Here is a 5844-nt window from a genome sequence, read left to right as displayed (position 1 = left end):
AGGTAAGAGATTGCTAATATTTTTCCCACAGACCTGGTGGATTCAAACTACATTTTGGTTTGCAGGCCAACTCCTATCCATAGGACACCAGAGTTATGATTCATATGACAGCGTATTTGTATTAATATGACTCAATCTTGTTATGTCAGAATGACCCAGAAAGCAATTTATCATAATTTCTATATTATCTTTTCTAATAATCTGTAATTTGGGATATAGTGCCTGAAATAGGCAAGTATTCAAGATTGGTTCATGCATTATATCCTTGGATTGGTGAGGAAAATTCTTATTAACAGCTTCAATACAATAAAGTAGCCTTTTACTGAAATGATTTCTTATTAAACTTCTTGGTTTTGGTGGGTTGCAACCAGGTAAACATTAACATATTCAAGGACCAACTTTATATTCCTAGTTATTCTTTGTATGATGTATGTTTTAACTGTAGTGATCATTTCTTTTTTTAAAGTTACAATAAAATTCTTTATTTAGGTTTGGTCAGTACAGGTACCAGATATATTGGAGTCACAGAATCATATGCACTAACAGGATACAACAATTTATAAAAACTCAGCAACTATGCAAACAATTTCTTAAATATTCAGCTACCTACAAAGAAAATGCACAGATGGATGGTGGAAAAATTATTTTCTAACACATAACCTAGTACAAGACCCCATCAACAAGTCCAACTTTTAGTGAGAAAGTGACACTGTATAATAATTTGCTTTAAAAATATTACAAAACTGAACCTTGTACATTCATACTTGAGTCCAAGCCATTCTGAAGGACCCTGCAGTTCAGTTACCCTTCCTGCTCATAGCCTTCTCTTCTTGAAAGTCAGGTTTGGAGTCTGTGTCATTTGAGTGGTGTGGGAGAGAGTTTTCACTGCAGGTGGGAGAGTCTACGCTTTCATACCTCTCACTGAGTTGGATTATATAACTACTACCTCCTCTGCCAGTTCTCTTTTCAGAGCTGATGGAGACCTTATTCCCATTCCCTGGAGAAGGAGGAGAGTCATCTTCAGCTGTGTTCCCATCCCTATGAAATCCAGACCCAGACGTCCTCTGATGGAAGGAGCTCCCCTTACTGGGTCGGTCAGCCAGGCCAGCTACAGGCATTCCCAGTTCCCGCTCAGAAGCTGTAGTCCTGTGGAGGCTTGAGACTGCTGCTGTTGGTATTGAGCCATCTGTTGATGCATTTCCTTGAGTTGTTGATGAAGAACCAGAATGGTACTCTGCATGCCCTCCACGCCCTCTTCCAGTTGGATCATAAAGTCATTCAATTCATCCTGACTGCTTTTAAGTCCCTCACTATATTTCTTCTGTAAAGCCAACCCAGCTTCAAGTTGTGCAATACATCCCTGGGACACCTGCCTTCCAAGCTTTTGGTTATCCTTGGAAAAGCGTTTTGACACTTTACCATTCATTTTTTGGCTGTTTTGCTTATCCAAGTTTTGACCCAGAATTTCAACAATAATCATCAATTCCACAGTCTTATTGGCAAGGCTAATATACAATGTCTCTAAATCATTATGCTTAACCTTATGAGTGATGTATATTCCATTTTAGCTATTATTATAATTGTATACATTCAATTCAGAATTTAAAATGTCTAGGTTTTTATTCCTCCAAACTGTCTGATGACAGAGTGCTTCACTGCATCTTAAGAAGACTTAAGACTTCTGTTTCTTCCTCTATTTTCTTCACACAGAAACTTTTTTCTTAAAAGGGGAATGTCTCAGGGTGGCCACTTCTTATTAATAGTCTGATGCCATCAGACCTCGGAAGCAAGGAGAAGGGGAAGAGAAAAAAGCTGAAATACAAGATTCATCTGGTAAGTTTTACATTAACCAATACAAGCTGAAGAGTTAAGAATGTGGCTTTTTTTGGCTCAAAAATCTGAGTCTTGGTGTGGAAACGGGTACGTGGCTGTTCCACCACAGCTTTCTCACAGTGGAATTGTCAGGGAAGTCTTGATTTATCAGGCATAAATTTCTAGGCACTCAGTTCATTTTTTGGGCTTGTTCCAGTTTATCTGTAGTCTATTCCAGTTCACCTTTCATTTTTAGGAAAACCAAGTTGATCACGGGATCTACCATTGTTGATCTCAGTTGGGCAGCACTCAGCTGCTGGACTTGCTTGAGGTACTGGATTTGAGTAGTACACTCTTGCATCTCTTGTTCCTTGGTTTCTATTCTCATTGTTGTTTATGTGCAGTCAAGTCACCTGTGACTTATAGCGACCCTATGTACAACAGCTCTGAACCCTGCTTCATCTTGTGCCAATCTCACCGTCTCCAATATACCTACTCCCATTAACCTAGTCACTGAATCAATCCACCTTCTAGATCTTCCTCTCCACCCTCCCTAGCATGACTTCCTTCTCCAAAGACTGATCCCTCCTTGCAACATGTCCAAAGTATGTCAGGCGAAGCTTGAGAATCTTTGCCTCCAAGGAGCAGCCTGGTTTAACCCTCTCTAGGATGAACCTGTTTGTTTTCTTAGCAGGCCATGGTATATTCAATACTGTTCCCCAACACCACAGCTCAAAAGCATCAATTCTCCTTCTATCTTCCCCAGTCATTGTCCAACTGTTGTATACATAGCAAATGACTGCAAAGACCATGGCCTGATTCAGGTGTACCTTAGTCTCCAGGGTGACACCATTGCTCTTCAGTACTTTGGAGAGGTCCCTAACAGCAGACTTTCTCATCTCTCATTGCATTATGTCTTTTCATTTCCTGGCTGCTAGTGCCAAGAGTGTTGACCATGGAGCCAAGAAAACCAAAGCTGTTAACAATTTCAATCTCTTCACCATCCATCACAATGGCCCAGTTGTGAGAATTTTTGTCTTCTTGATATTGAGCTTCACTCCATATTGAAGGCTGCAGTCCTTGACCTTCTGTAGCAAGTGCTTCAGGTCCTCCTCTCAGCAAGCAGGGTTGTGCCATCTGCATAGTGCAGAGTATTGATGAATCTTTCCCCAATCCTGACGCCACGCTTCTCCTTATAGAATCCAGTCTCCCTGATAATCCGTTCTGCATATCGGTTGAAAAGGTATGGAATTAGGACACATCATTGGCTTATACCCTTCCCAATTTTGAACCATGCAGTGTTTCCTTGCTTTGTTCTGACTACTGCCTCCAGGTCCAAGTATAGGTTTCACATCAGCATGATCAGGTGTTCTGGGATTCCCATTCCCCTCAGAGTTAGCCACAGTTTATTATGATCCATACAGTCAAATGCCTTTGATTGTGCAATCAATGAAACACAGATAGGCATTTCTCTGGTACTCGCTGCTTTCAGCCAAGATACATCTCACATTAGCTACAATATCCCTAGTACCGTGACCCCTTCTAAAGCCAACCTGAATTTCTGTTAATTCTCTCTTGATATGCTATTCCAGTAGTTTTTGGATAATCTTCAGCAGAATTTTGTTTGCATGTGATATCAATGATATTGTTTTATAATTTCCACTCTGTTGGGTCACCTTACTTTGGAATGGCAACAGATATAGATCTCTTCTTGGCGGAACCTGGTGAGCACATCTAGGACAACATCTGTTAATACGTCAGTTGGTATACCATCTATTCCTGGAGACTTATTTTTTGCCAGTTCTTTCAAAGCAGCTTGAACTTCTTCCTTCATCACCACAGGCTCATTCTCATATGTTGTTTCATGAAATCCTTCTGTGTCTGCCAATTCTTTTCGGTACAGTGACTCTGTATACTCTTTCCATCTTCTTTTACTACTTCCTGGATCATTTAATATTCTGCCAAAGGCATCCTTAAGTATAGCAACTTGAGGTTTGATTTTGTCCTTTTTAGTTCCTTGAGCTTAAGAAATATTTAGCAAGTTCAGCCCTTTTGATTTTCTGACTCCAGCTCCTTGCACATTTCATTGTAATATTTTATCTTCCCTTGTTGCTTTTGAAATCTTCTGATCAGCTCTTTAATATTTTGAATTCTTTCCTGTTCTTTGGCTTCTTGGTGCTCTAGTGCAATACTCAGAGTCTCTTCTGACATCCATTTTGGTCTTTTCTTCCTCCTCTTTGTAATGGTCTTTTGCACTCTTCTTGGATGATACTCTTGATATCCTCTCACAACTCATCTAGTCTTAGTTCATTGGTGTTCAAGGCCTCAATCATGTTCCTGAGATGGTTCTGAAATTCAGGTGGGATAGAATCAAGGTCATATTTTGTTTTCCATGGATTTGATTTAATTTTCCTTAGCTTCAGCTTGAACTTATATATGAGTAGTTGGTGGTCTGTTCCATAATCAGCACCTGGCCTAGTTTTAACAACTGATGCTGAACTTCTCCAGTGGTTCTTTCCACAGATGTAATCAGTCTGATTAGGCATACCATCAGATGAAATCCATGTGTGTAACCTGCATTTATGTTTCTTATAAAACGTATTTGCAATAAATAAGTAGTTCATTATGCAAAATTCAGTCATTCTATCTCCAGCTTTATTTCTGTCACCATGACCATGTTTTCCAACTACTGATCCTTCTTTTCTGTTCCTAACTTTGCATTCCAGTCACTCATTATTGTTAATGCATCTTGATTGCATGTTTGATCTGTTTACAGGGATCTGAGTGCAAACTCTTGCTGTGGCTCTTGCTGTGGTTGCTTCAGTTTTCCTACAGACTCCTTTAAGCCAGTTACATATTCGAGTTAAGATCTGTGTACTTGCCCTCCAAAGCTTGCACATATGCTTCATACTGCTTCCATCTTAGAACTGACTCCTCTCAAGCCATTACTCTGAAGTCTCTTTCATTCAATGGAACCTTTTTGGAGAGAGGTTCTTAATTGATCAGACTGTCTACCCCCATCCCTACCCCTACCCGAGGGAGGAGAGGGGAGAAGCAGCCATCCTACCAGAGTCCCATTGTGGAGCCAATTTGGAGCTTGCCCTCAAGGCCCACTGCTCACTGTAGTGATTCATTCCTAATAAACTCTCAGATTCCATCTCCTATTAAATACTCCCCATCCAAATAAGTTCTTGATGTTCTATGAATTCCTTCATCATAGGGTATTATTCTTATTGTTATTAAGAATTATATCATAAGAATAGTATAAAATTGTAGATAGTACCAATATTCAGAACAATATTTTTATATCATCTAGTGAAATTCCTGTTTGAAAATTAGGCTATAAAATTGTATGTGCAAATGAACATGTGTAAAGGAATGAAAATTAAACCTAGAAAAAGAAAAAAAAATGTATAAAACCTGGTAAATCTACTTTATGCTGGTAACATTTTTTGGAGGGAAATGAAATACCTAACATAGAAAGGAGAGTAATTTAAATATATTCTTATAACAAAAGATTGGATAAATACTTGGGTGACTTTTGTGATTTTTTTCTTTCTATTATGGTAGCAATTAAGTCTTGAATATCATTATAAAATTATTGTACATGATAAGGAATGTTATTTAAGGAATATTCAAGGTTTCCAAAATAGTAAATGCTAATGAGCAGCCTTAGCTATCTTGAGTAAGAATAGGACTTCTGATTTCATATTGCCCGATGCTTACATCTAAGATGTGTTAAATTTTTTATCAGCTGCCATTTCCATTTCAGTTGACAATGCCTATGAATACTTTCTTTTTCATGAAATGAGAGATGAAAACATAAAACTAGCAAAAAAAAGGAAGCTTGTGTTCTATATTAATACTGGTAGAGGTGATAAGAATGTTTGATTTGTTTAAATAAGTTTGTTTTTACTTCTAAATATTTATTTTAATTTAAAAATTGTATCTATTATTTTAAAATATAGCTATTAGACAGATATTACTATTTTTTAAATACATTTTACTTCATCTAATTCTTGCTGCTCTACA

At 38.1% G+C, this 5844-nt stretch overlaps 1 pseudogene; it reads right to left on the bottom strand.

The window, feature by feature from the left end:
- Positions 1-735: 735 nt before the first annotated feature.
- On the bottom strand, positions 736-4800 carry LOC102861238 (annotated as a pseudogene).
- Between the last annotated feature and the right edge of the window lie 1044 nt (positions 4801-5844).

This window comes from Elephantulus edwardii, unplaced genomic scaffold, assembly GCF_000299155.1.
Source record: "Elephantulus edwardii isolate Elephantulus edwardi_28Jun2011 unplaced genomic scaffold, EleEdw1.0 scaffold00136, whole genome shotgun sequence".
Taxonomy (NCBI): domain Eukaryota; kingdom Metazoa; phylum Chordata; class Mammalia; order Macroscelidea; family Macroscelididae; genus Elephantulus; species Elephantulus edwardii.
This window is presented reverse-complemented; position numbering and strand designations above follow the sequence as displayed.